Consider the following 13,843-nt stretch of genomic DNA (forward strand, 5'->3'; position numbering starts at 1 on the left):
TGATATTAGATAAAATCAATATTGATAAAGTTTACCTTTATGTACAGAATCTGAATATCGCAAAATATTTTAAAAAATTGCAATAATATCGTATTGTGCGTTAAGTATTGTGATAAGATCGTATCGTGGGATGTATGGTGATTCCCACCTCTACTAAACACCAGTACAAACAATACAAAATCATAATTACAGTCAAAGTTCCTGTGTCCTAATGGTTGACTTAGTCAATTATCCTGCACAGCTTGCATTCATTTATTTATTATAAATCTTTTACTAGTTTCTCTAATAGCTTTAAAGTTACTTTCTCTATACAGCGCTTTTCCAGCATAGAAGTTCATAGAGTACATCTGCACATATATCAAGCACACCCATATGGAAAAGATATATATAAATGTTATAAAGTTTTTACCTGTCTTGTATGAAACTTGTATGAAAAGCATACAGGAGTGAAAACACATATAAGATCCCTTGAAAAATTATATGATGAAACTTGTATGTTTTATATACTTACTAAAAAAATATATGAAAGTAATGAGAAAGTGGCCACTTTCATGAGTAAATCATGTAAGCCTTATATGATTTATATATGATTTACTCATGCAAGTGGCCACTTTCATGAGCAAATCATATATGTTTTTACTATTTCTTTTCCATATGGGCACTTACACTCTGCTCAATCCTTTGTGTAATCTTTGTCACGCTGTGCATTTAACCTTATCTAATACTATCTTGCATTTTTGTCTTCATTTGTAAGCCACCAGTATACCTTCCTGTATTTGTCATTGCTTATATACTGCCCAACCTCTTTAACATGAACAAGCACATAATAAAAGTAAAAGCCCTGGGTTGATTACAGAGATGATAACCACCTAAGTGTGACCACTTAGGGGCATTGCTGATAAGGAAAGGTAAGGGAAAAGCTTAACCTGCTTAGCAACACAGGCCCTTGATCTTCCTTATGAAAAAGTTGTTTACAACAGAATTATGGTACCCAGAAAAATCCGGAGCACTGTTAGATGATGCTGTCAGCTCAAAGGAGTCAGCCAGACCTGAACTTTTCATGGTCAGAAGCTGCCAAAAATGTTTGTTCCTTGCTGTTTTCCTGGCTTTGAAGAAAGGCTTGTGACAGGTGCAAAATGGATTCAAGCTGGAGTTCAACAAATTTTAAAAAGAATTCAGATTTTTAGCACAAGAAAAACAGAGAACAATTTCCCAGTGAAATTCTAAACTGCAGACTTCAAATATATTGTTTAAACAGTCAATATAACAAGCAAGTAAGGATAATGTTTATTAATAACTATTCTTTTCTTAATACAGCATTATTAAATTCATTATATTACAAAATATAAACTGATGTGTTAACACAGCAATTGTTTGCTTATGGACTCTTTAAATAATATGTTACCAGTGTTGGGGAGTAACGGAATACATGTACCGCCGTTACGTATTTAAAATACAAAATATGAGTAACTGTATTTCGTTACAGTTACCGTTTAAAAAGGTGGTATTTAGAATACAGTTACTTTGTTGAAATAAATTTATTACAGGACGGTACTTTCCTGTTTCATATTGTGGCGGGTCAGGACTGTTTGGGTTTTGTTTGACAGCTGTGTTCTGTTGTTCCAGGCGGCAGCGTTACGGTTGCCATGGTTACAGGGTGACTCTCTCTCTGCGTGTTTCCTGGGTGAGAGAGCACCTTTTTGTTGTTGTTGTGCTAAGCTAACAGGCAGAATGCTACAGATATAGCTCTAAAGAATGTAGCATCATAGGCAGTGTAGTCCGTGCTGCAGGGAGAATGGACTGCCACACCCGTTATGTGTCTGTAAGCGAGGGAGGGAGAAAAAGGAAAAGTACAAGCTGTCATCGAGCAGAAATGAGAGCTGGAAGCATGTAAATATAATAATAACCACTGCAGCCAAGAAGAGTGCCTGACGAGCCCAGTTTTAAGTAAGCTATTAAGACTCGACTGTACACTGTGTTCGTGTTTTCCTCCAAAAACAATAAGTTCCGTTGGAGCAGCCTTTCAACGCCTCTCTCTGTCTCTCGCAAGCAAAGTTGACCCACACAACAAAGTAAAGCTAGTTTTCGGCTACGAGCCCAACACGGAACCCACGGTATTAGCCAGAGGTCCCTTTACTACAGTTTGGAGTCGCGGACCTTCAGTAATAGTAATAAATCACACAGCAATAGTACATTCACGTAGTTGTAAAAAGCATGATAATATATTAAGTAATCCAAAGTATTCAGAATACGTTACTCTCATTGAGTAAGGTAACGGAATACGTTACAGAATACATTTTGGGGCATATATTCTGTAATCTGTAGTGGAATACATTTTAAAAGTAACCTTCCCAACACTGTATGTTACATATGTTGATGTTTGAGTCAAATCATTCTTTCAGGCCTAGTGTTCAATGTCAAGGGTAAAAAATATCTCTATGCTCGCTGCGCCCTCTCTCCCCCTGGTACACTGCGCAGAAACACCTTGCCACACAAACTCCATTTGGCCGAAGCAGTGAGTCGGCCTCCTGTCTCCTTTACGGTCGAAAAAGATATCTACTTTAATTTTTTAAATAAGTAATAAAGAAATTATAATTAGTGAAGATTGATAAAAGTTTTTGTTTCCATACCATAATCAGTTCTACTTATATGCTATAAGGACAAAAGTAGACATTACAATTACAGGAAATGAGCAGCTATGGACAACCATGCCGTGAGGTTTTTGTGCTGCTGTTAACACTTGCATACAGATGAGCACAAATTATTAGTTTGTTTATTTTTTTTAATCAAAGAAGCTCTTTTTTAATAGAGCAAGTGATTTTCAGAATCAGAAAGGGGTTTATTGCCAAATGTTGAGCAGGTTTACAACATTAGGAAATTGCTGCGGTGCTTCAGTGCAAACAGTGTCATAAATAGCACTTAAATAGTGTCATAAATAGCACTTAAATAGACATGAAAAAATAAAAGTAGGGATAAGAATTAAAAGTGCTACGTAGAAAGATATGTGCATGAGCTATACATGAGATATATACATGAGAATAAGAATTAAGAGTGCTACGTAGAAAGATATATACATGAGTGCAGGTGGTGATCAGTGCCAAACATGGAATGATGCAGTGACAGAGTGTAGGGTCATGTGTTAGTGGTGGGAACAGTCATATGGTTATTGTTCATGTGTCCAACAGCAGAGGGGAAGAAACTGTTCTTATGGCGAGAGGTTCTGGTGCGAATGGACCGGAGCCTCCTGCCTGAGGGGAGCAGGTCAAACAGACTGTGTCCAGGGTGAGAAGGGTCAGCTGAGATCCGAGCTGCACGCCGCAATGTCCTGGAGGTGTACAGGTCCTGCAGAGATGGGAGTCTGCAGCCAATCACCTTCCCAGCAGAGCGCACAACACGCTGCAGTCTCTGTTTGTCCCTGATAGTGGCTCCAGCGTACCACACGGTGATGGAGGAGGTGAGGATGGACTCGATGATTGCAGTGTAGAATTGCATCATCGTCCGTGTTGGCAGGTTGAATTTCTTCAGCTGCCTCAGGAAGTACATCCTCTGCTGGGCTTTCTTGATGACAGAGGTGATGGTGGGCTCCCACTTCAGGTCCTGGGTGATGGTGGTACCCAGGAAGCGGAATGAGTCCACAGAGGTGATGGGGGTGTCAGTCAGGATGATGGGGGGGAGTGGGGCTGTGTGCTTCATGAAGTCCACAATAATCTCCACTGTCTTCTGGGCATTCAGCACCAGGTTGTTGTGGCTGCACCAGGACACCAGACGTTCAACCTCCCTCCTGTAGGCAGACTCATCCCTGTCAGAGATGAGCCCAATAACGGTGGTGTCATCTGCAAACTTGATTAGCTTGACAGACTGGTGGGTGGAGGTGCAGCAGTTGGTGTACAGGGAGAAGAGCAGAGGAGAAAGAACACAGCCCTGAGGGGAGCCGGTGCTGATGGTCCGGGAGTCCGAGACATTCTTTCCCAGCCTCACATGCTGCTTCCTGTCCATCAGGAAGTCAGTGATCCACCGGCAGATGGGATCAGGCACATTCATCTGGGAAAGCTTGTCTCGGAGATGGTCTGGAAGGATGGTGTTGAAGGCAGAGCTGAAGTCCACAAACAGGATCCTGGCGTAGGTTCCTGGGGAGTCCAGATGCTGCAGGATGAAGTGTAGGGCCATGTTGATGGCGTCGTCTACAGACCTGTTGGCTCTATATGCAAACTGCAGGGGGTCCAGGAGGGGGGCCGTGAGGGTCCTGAGATGGGAGAGAACTAGGCGCTCAAAAGACTTCATGACCACAGATGTCAGAGCCACGGGTCTGTAGTCATTTAGTCCAGTGATCCTAGGTTTCTTGGGGACAGGGATTATGGTGGAGGACTTGAAGCAGGCAGGCACATGACATTCACCATTGCATTTTAAAAAAAAAGACTAAATGATTTCTGTTTACACACAAATAGGCTCTCTGTGTTAGCCCAGAGATTGGCAATCTGTCCTGGGAATCCTCTTTCACTCGCCCAGTGGTATCTGAGCTAGTTTTTTTCAGAAAGCACAAAAATGACCAGTGTCAATATTATTACACTACTTAAAAACTGACCTTTTCATTAATTCATACCACAAGCTACTGTGCAATGATGTGCTTTAACTTTATAAATGCTTGAAGCTTATAAAATCTTCCAATTTACACACTAAAATTCTAGGGTTTTCACTTGATAAAACATCATGCCTAAAATAAAAGAAATCAGTTTAGACTTAAGAAAAAGAATTGTTGATGCTCACAAAGCCAAAGATTGATATCTGAAGCTATCACAGCGCTTCCAAGAGTGACAAGTATCATCAAAAAATTCAAAGAGAGACACACAGTGTCTCTTTGAATTTACAGACCTTTACATAATATTCAGTGCTAGAAGTTGTATTTTCCTTTCCTACAAGGAGTAGTAGTTTTTTTCTTTTAATTCAAACCAAGCCTGGCAGAGGTAGGAAACGATTTCAAAGACTCTGGAAAGAAAACTAGTGAGAGATGTGTCTAAAGACCTCAGAACAACTGCCAGGTAGTGATGGGTCGTTCGTGAACGAAATGGCTCTTAGAGCCGACTCTTTGACGTGAACGACGCGAGCCGGCTCCTTATCGCGAGCCGTCACGTGGGTTTTTTTTCTTCTGTCTCTCAACCTCTAGCACTTTTTTTCGCTTCACGTGAGCCGTGTGCTTTACGCTGGGAAGAGGGGGGAGGGGCGGTAGTTACACTCAGCACAGGAACAGAGCCAGAGGGAGAGAAAGAGAGCCAGGGACAACAACGTCACATTAGAAAGGTATAGTAATCATCCACAACTATTTTCAGTTGCAGATGATAAAGGATTCAGAAAGTTTATTCATGCAGGTCCATATGACAGAGAATATGCATGTTCTTTTAGTTTTCATATTTTAATTTATATTTAATTGTGTTGTGGTTTGCAGTGTTTTGTGTTGTTTCACTTTAAATTTGTAAAAGGAAAAAGCTGAAAATTTAATTAATTAAAAGCTGAAATGTGAATAGTTGATTTTTGTATTATATGATTTATTTATTACATTTTATGTGGAGTGAATAAATAAAAGTATATTTACGGTGGCCCCTGGAGACAAAGCACGTACAAACTTCAAATCACGTACAAACTCTGAAGCACGTAAAAACTCAGAAGCACATAAAAACTCAAAACGTACAAAAGACAACAGAAATGTTCCAGGATGCTAGGTGCAGTGTTGAGCTTTTGTTACCTAGTGGCTACACAAGCCAGCAAGTACCAACGACCGGATTTGGTGTGTGGTAGTAACAGGTAAATGAACATTGTTTTTAAATTATTTGAATATATATGAGTGCCTGTGTATAAATACATAAACAATACACATATGCTTTCATGCTTTCAATTGTGTAATTTAAATGATCTAGTAGCTCTGCTTTGGAAGTTCAGTTCATGCTAGAAATGTGTTTTGGAGTTTGTACGTGTTTTGTCTCTAGGGGCCACCGCATATATTTATATATAAACATATATAAATAAAACCACTTTTTTTTACATTAGTAATTCCTTTTGTGCATAATTTTATATTATTGTTAATAATAAATTAATTAAAGCAACAAAACAACCTGAAGAGCCAGATCAGAGCCGGATCTCTAAAAAGAGCCAGAAATCCCATCACTACTGCCAGGACACTAGTGAGTGAAATAGTTATCATGAACTGACTTGTTGCAGCGCTGGCATCTTTAGTCCGACCAGAGATGGGCAGTAACGCGTTACTTGTAAACCGTTACTGTAATCCGATTACTTTTTTCAAGTAACGAGTAAAGTAAGGGATTACTATTGCAAAAACGGTAATTAGGTTACCGTTACTTTCCCGTAGGAACGCTGCGTTACTAAAACCGTGATTTTTTTTGCGAGAATGTCTCATGACAGTGATGTAAGCGAGTGCGATGTTCCTGACAACAGCTGTGTGCAGATCAACAATGGAAAATATATCGAGTGCAGGAGAGAGTATGAGCATGCAGCGTTTAAAGCGTGGAAGTACTGACCTTACTTTGAGTTTGATTCCATTAAAAGTGACAAAAACATTAGTGTCCGTTGTGCGTGGGAAGAAAACTTCTTGTTACACTGAAAAAAACCCTCTAAACTTCCAAGCAAACACTGAGTGCGCTACGACATAATGGGAAATTCACAGAGAAACTCGTGGATTCTTCCACTGACCGCCTGCGGCACACCTGCACCAGGGTTAACCTCCACATACCCGACTCCTGCTTTACAGGTGAAAATAGAGCAAAAGGACCGCTAGTCTTTGACTTTATTTATTTTCTGCTGTGTTTTACTTGCATCTATTTGAAAGAGTAAGTGTAAACACACACAAAAAAAAATTATGTGCTGGAATGTGCAGAAAATAGGTTTAAATATTAAACAAATTTCTTCCAGTCAGAGAATGTTGCATATAATTAAATTTTTCCTTCAGGCATAAAGTTAAAAGATTAAAACTAATAAAACAAGTTTTAAAAAGGGACCTTTCCCATTTGATTACATTTTGTATAATGGATTATGTAGAAAAAGTAGAATTGGGCTGAAAGATCTATAGCTTTATCACCTATTCAGGTTGTAAATCGTGTTTTTAAAAAGTAACTAAGTAATTAATTACCTTTGAAAATAAGTAATCAGTAAAGTAACGGAATTACTTTTTTGGGGAAGTAATCAGTAATTAGTTACTGATTACTTTTTTCAAGTAATTTGACCAACACTGAGTCCGACCCGCTGTTTCACAGATGGTTGTTAAGGCAGGCGTATGGGTAGAGGCTTGATTCCACACAAATGTGGCAGTAGAAGTGAAAAACCTTAGTTCAAAGATTAAAAGGTGTAACAATATAATACATGTCTGTTTCTTTTCTTTACTCCTTTTTAATTATCTATCTAAACACAGTTTGGAGAAAGAGATGAAAAAAAGACTCAGGTGGGTGAGAGTTCTACTACTGAGTTGGTGATGGAAACACTGATACAATCAGATAAAAAGCTTGGCAGCATAAGAGCTGAATGGATTGGACATTTTGTTCTCAAATGAAATGTCTTTTCGATTTTTCATTGCTAACAAAGATGAGACGAAATTCCAAAATCTATCCACTGTTTTGTCTGCAGCACAAGTTAGCATTCCCTAATCTGTAAATCAATGTGACCTTTGAAGTTGGAAAGCACTGCATTAACATGTAACAAGAATATTCATTTTCCGGTTGGTTGTGGTGACTAAACCTTCATGCAGATGTAGTAATATGTATGCTTTAAAATGATCCTACATCTTGCATACAGAGTAGAAAAAACCATCAAAGTGTTCTCTAACACAAAGAAGAATTTTCCCTCCATTTCTGCCTCTCTCATTTCTATTTAGAAAAAAAACACCAATACATTATAACTAATTATGTTTAAAGAGCTACTCGGCCCACTGTAGAAATCAATAATCATCTCTGAAGGCATGATATTGATTCTTTTCTGCATATTTTTGGCTTAATACTGACTAATTAGTGCCTGCTAGCTCTTTATATTATATGATGAAAAATTACGTAACAGCATGAAAGGTAAGGCTCAATCCAGAAAGTCCACAATTTCCCTAGTTAAAACTTTAGAGCCGATGCAGACCGTGTCTGTCGATACTATTGAGCCAATCAAATAATAGCATAGATGAGTGATTAGTGGTTAACTGTCGAACTGAGATCAATCTGACTGAGTGATGCATAAAAAAGTCTCTGCAGGTTCATCATGAGGATGTTTACATCTGCACATACACGTATGTTAATCTTTCAGCTGTCGTGTAGTACAAATTTTTAGACTTACAGACAATAACGTGAAATCTAAGAGACAAATCCTTCAGCAAAATAAAAAGCTGTTGTTCTGACTTTATGCTTTCCTCTGTACGAATGAGTTTGTACTGTGACATTTACTTAAGTGCTGCATGAATGCAGCTCATTTAATAATTTAAATGAGCTGGTTCAAGTGTGTCTGATTCATGTTTGAATGATTCACTTGTCACTGTTCTACAAGTTCCATAACCTCACTTCTCTTTCGTCATGTGGAGATGGTGAATTCTGTCAGAGTGGGCTGCTCCCAAGCGCCTTTCTTCTCTTTTTTCATATCACTGAAACCAAATCATCATCATTTTTGTGAAGTGTTTTAGACCAACATATCCTCCCGGTAACATATGTTTAATTAAAGGTGCTGAGTTTTAGGACAGTGTTGTTACCAGTGTTGGCTAAGAATGACAGCTGTAAAGGGAGCTTTATACTCAAATTACATGTTAAGAAATTCAAAAGGGCATTTAGGTGGATAAAAGCTTCAGTCACACCAGTGTGGCTGTGAAATGCAAATGCTTTTAACTTCACAGCAGGGGAGAGTCTGAAGGAAAAGTCACTGGTGTTGATGAGTGTGTAGAGTTTCAAAAGTGAACTTTGTCTTTTATGCTCAGAAACCGTTTGATCATGCTGTTCAAACTCATCTTGGAATAGCAAAATGTACATCATCAGTACTTCTGGTAAATGCGGCCCCATGCAGTCGTGGAGGGAAACAATCTGCACTAACTCAACGCCCGAAGTGATCAACACTATGTATTTATTTTGTATATGTCATATGTCTCTGCAAAAGAGAAAATGTTTCACCGGTGACAAATGTTAATACAAGAGAGGGTCACCCACCCAACAATGAATATGTGTGCAGCTGCAAAACACTTCCTGCTGTCCATTTGCAGGACGCACAATTCCATTAGCATGTCCTCACCCCCAAGAATATTTACTTGAGGCGATTCCTATTTATTTATCTATTTGTCAGCATGTGGTCGAAAAGGTTGATGAAACAGCAAGTGGTCTACCATTTATGTGGGAATAATTATATGGAAATGGTATTCACAGGCCACTGTGTTGCTCTGGAGCAGATGCTATTGAATTGACGGCAGCGAAGTGACTGGCAGCAGCGGGAATAGATTGTCCTGAATGATTTGCGTTTCCCTCCAAGCCAGGCGTGTCACCAGTCGGCCTCGGCCTTATCTACGTGTGGTTAGCCTTCTGTACGAGCCGCTTGGAGCGCACGCTTCTCACAAGCATGCCTTGACAGGAATCGGTCAATCCAAATAGGGAGATGTCATTTTCTGATCTGCTTTGCTTTAGCATTGGATTTTCATCAGTCCCTGGTTGTTAGAAATTTCCCTTCCTTTCTTTCTTTCTTTCTTTCTTTCTTTCTTTCTTTCTTTCTTTCTTTCTTTCTTTCTTTCTTTCTTTCTTTCTTTCTTTCTGGTTTTAAATTCACTGAGTGAAATAAAAACAGTAGGTAATTTTGGCTTTAATTGCCACTTGGGAAGAAGGGAAAATTACTAAAACATGCTCTCGACAAGACTACTCACAGATCTTGATGAAAGCAAAAATAGCTGTAGCTGTGCGGTTAGAGGAGATCTAGATCCACTGCTTCAATTCCCAAACTGTTAATATTAATAAACGCTGTGTAGAATATCTAAGCAGGCTCTCCTGGTTCTGAGTGTTATGAGGATCAAATTTAGTTTTAGTACAGACAGCATTAGTTCCTTGGATTACATAATATGTGGTTACTACTGAGGAAACACATTCAAAAAATAACTGTCTTTCTAAATGTAAAAAGTACACGCCTGTAGACCTGAAACGTACAATTTCAAGGATTATCTGCATTTGTGATGTTGCTCAATATCTAAAAAATGTTGACTGGTTTAACACTTTGGTCCAATCTACAAATATCAGTAAAAGGAAAAAAAAGAAAATGACAGAGATGAAGCCTATAAGCTTTAGTGAGCCTCTGATTTCTCCTTATCACTGAATATTTCTGCTTGACTTAAATTTAATGGAACTGCTGTTTTCTACGCGCAACCTTTAGAAAAAAATATGTAATCCTCATACTTTGTTTAACTCTTCTAATTTGGAGCCAGTAGGCATTTATTCATGCTTTAATACTGTTTGGGGCTGGGCTCTGGGGAGCCCAATCCATGACTGGATTTGAGGCAGTGACTAACAGCAAGAGGAAAGGGTACCAGTGGCTAAGATGTAACACAGTAGTAAATATATTAGAGGTTTATCTAGGCATCTGGAATACCCAGCTATAACTGTGAGGACACATGTTGATGCTTATGTGATAGGCTAAATTTTACTGCATTTCAATTTTCATTGAGTCAGTCTATTTGTTTCCACACTGAATCTGAGTGAATGTAAATACAATAAAGTATGTACTCACAATTCGAAGTTTTTAACTCCGGATCCGAGCTGGCCGAGTGAGATCTCGAGGGAGAACAAAGGGAAGCGGCGGCGGCCTAGAGGGAAGCGAGCCGGCGTCAGGAACAGGCTGAGAGCTCGTGCACACCGCACACCTCTGCCTAGCATCCTGCTCGCCAACGTCCAGTCACTGGAGAACAAGCTTGACGACCTCAGGGCCAGGATAAAGTTCCAGAGAGACATTCGGGACTGCAATCTCCTCTGCTTCACCGAGACATGGCTGAACCCAGCGGTGCCGGACCACGCCATCCAGCCGGCCGAGTTCTTCTCGGTTCACCGCATGGACAGGACACGGGACTCGGGGAAGTCAAGGGGAGGCGGCGTGTGTTTAATGGTGAACAACAACTGGTGCAACAGTGCGAACGTTGTTCCTCTCACACGCTCCTGCACACCAAATCTGGAACTACTGTCCATCATGTGTTGTCCTTTTTATCTACCTCGGGAATTCACATCGGTCATTGTAAGTGCCGTTTATATTCCACCACAAGCGGACACGGTCACCGCCTTATGCGAGCTGCATGAGGCACTCACACAGCACCAGACACAACACCGGGACGCTGCGCTTATTGTGACGGGGGACTTTAATAGCGCCAACCTCAAACGCGCAGTGCCGAACTTTTATCAACACATCACCTGCCCCACCAGAGGTGAAAGGACACTAGACCACTGCTACACTACGGTCAAGGACGGCTACAAGGCACAATCCCGCCCCCCGTTTGGCAAATCTGATCACGCCGCCATCTTCCTCATGCCAAAATACAAACAAAGGCTGAAACAGGAAGTTCCGGTTCAGAGGAAGGTCGCGCGCTGGACGGATCAATCGGTGGCCGCGTTACAGGACGCACTCGATGACGCAGACTGGGGCATGTTCAGAAACAGCTCCGACGATGACGTCAACGTGTTTACGGAAGCAGTTGTGGGATTCATCGGGAAACTAGCGGATGATACCGTGGAGACAAAGACTATCACAACGTTTCCCAACCAGAAGCCGTGGGTGGATAAAACCATCCGCGACGCTCTGAGATCCCGCACCGCTGCCTACAACACGGGACTCACAACGGGGGACATGGACCCGTACAAAGCCGCGTCATATAACGTGCGGAGGGCGGTGAAAGAGGCGAAGCAGCGCTACGGGAGGAAACTAGAGTCACAACTCCAACAGAGTGACTCTAGGAGCCTGTGGCGGCGACTAAGGACAATAACGGACTATAAAGCACCAACAACCGGTATGACGAACGCGGCCGTCACTCTGGCAGACGAGCTGAACACTTTCTATGCTCGCTTCGAGGCTGCAGCTAAGGTCTCCAACAATGCTAGTGTTAGCGGCGCTAACGGCTGCAGACAGGAAGATACTGCCAGCACCGGAAACGTGCTCGTCATCTCCGAGCATGAAGTAAGGAGAGCCTTCAAGAGAGTGAACACCAGGAAAGCAGCAGGACCAGACGGCATCCCAGGTCGTATCCTAAGAGACTGCGCATACCAGCTAGCTCCTGTGTTCACTGAGATATTCAACATCTCTTTATCTCAGTCGGTGATCCCCACATGCTTCAAAGAGTCCATCATTGTTCCTGTCCCGAAGAAACCCCACTCTGCTTCTCTCAATGACTATCGCCCTGTAGCCCTCACCTCAGTAGTGATGAAGTGCTTTGAACGCCTGGTCAGAGACTTCATCATTTCTTCACTACCAGACACACTGGACCCACTACAGTTCGCTTACCGTCCAAATCGTTCCACAGACGATGCCATCTCTCATCTCCTCCACACATCACTCACTCACTTGGACACTAGAAGGGGGAATTATGTTAAAATGCTCTTCATAGACTACAGCTCTGCATTTAATACCATAATTCCCTCCACACTCACCACCAAACTGGAGCATCTGGGACTCAGCTCATCTATGTGTCAGTGGATCTCCAACTTCCTAACTGGCAGACCACAGGCAGTAAGGATGGGCGGACATGTCTCAGCCTCCACCACTGTCAGCACTGGAGCCCCCCAGGGGTGTGTTCTGAGCCCCCTGCTGTACTCTTTGTACACATATGACTGTGTGGCCACTACCAGCTCCACCACCATCATCAAGTTTGCTGACGACACCGTCGTGGTGGGCCTGATCTCTGATAACAACGAGATGGCCTACCTGAAGGAGATTAGGAATCTGGAGAACTGGTGCCAGAGGAACAACCTCCTTCTAAACGTCAGTAAGACAAAGGAGCTGATAGTGGACTTCAGCACTAAGCAGGAGAGGAACTACCAGACCCCCGTCATCAACGAGTGCCCAGTGGAGAGAGTGGACAGCTTCAAATACCTCGGAGTTCACATCACGCAGGACCTGTCATGGTCCTGTCACATCAACACCGTGGTGAAAAAGGCCCGACAGCGTCTCTACCACCTCAGACGCTTGAGAGACTTCCAACTGCCCTCCAAGGTGCTCAGGAACTTTTACTCGTGCACCATAGAGAGCATCCTGGCGGGAAACATCTTAACCTGGTTCGGGAACAGCACCATGCAGGACAGACGAGCTCTACAGAGGGTTGTGCGGTCAGCTGAGCGCACCATCCGCTCCGAGCTCCCTGACCTGCACTCAATCTACAGCAGGCGGTGCTGGACCAAGGCCAGGAAGATCGTGAAGGACCTCAGCCATCCCAACAACAGACTGTTCTCTCTGTTGAGGTCAGGAAAGCGATTCCGCTCCCTGAAGACCAACACAGAGAGACTGAGGAGGAGCTTCTTCCCGCAGGCGATACGGTCTCTCAATCACACCACCACACCACCACACAGTACTGACCCACACATATAGTTCTTACACACACACTGGACTTTCTGGACTTTGGTTTTGCACAACACTGGTCACTATATTCTTCATTTCCGGTTAATACTTGTACAGCTGCTGTTATTGTGTATATATTTATTTAGATTTAGATTTCTTCATACATTCTTATATAGTTCTATATTGTGTATTTTGTTGTACAGTTATTTTATTTTCAACTTTAATTTATATATTTATCTTTATCTTATTCTTCCCAGTTAAATTTACCCTTCATTCTAATTTGTGTTGTACAATTATTTCATTTTTAACCTTA

The sequence above is a fragment of the Astatotilapia calliptera genome, chromosome 23 (assembly GCF_900246225.1).
Source record: "Astatotilapia calliptera chromosome 23, fAstCal1.2, whole genome shotgun sequence".
In the NCBI taxonomy this organism is placed as follows: domain Eukaryota; kingdom Metazoa; phylum Chordata; class Actinopteri; order Cichliformes; family Cichlidae; genus Astatotilapia; species Astatotilapia calliptera.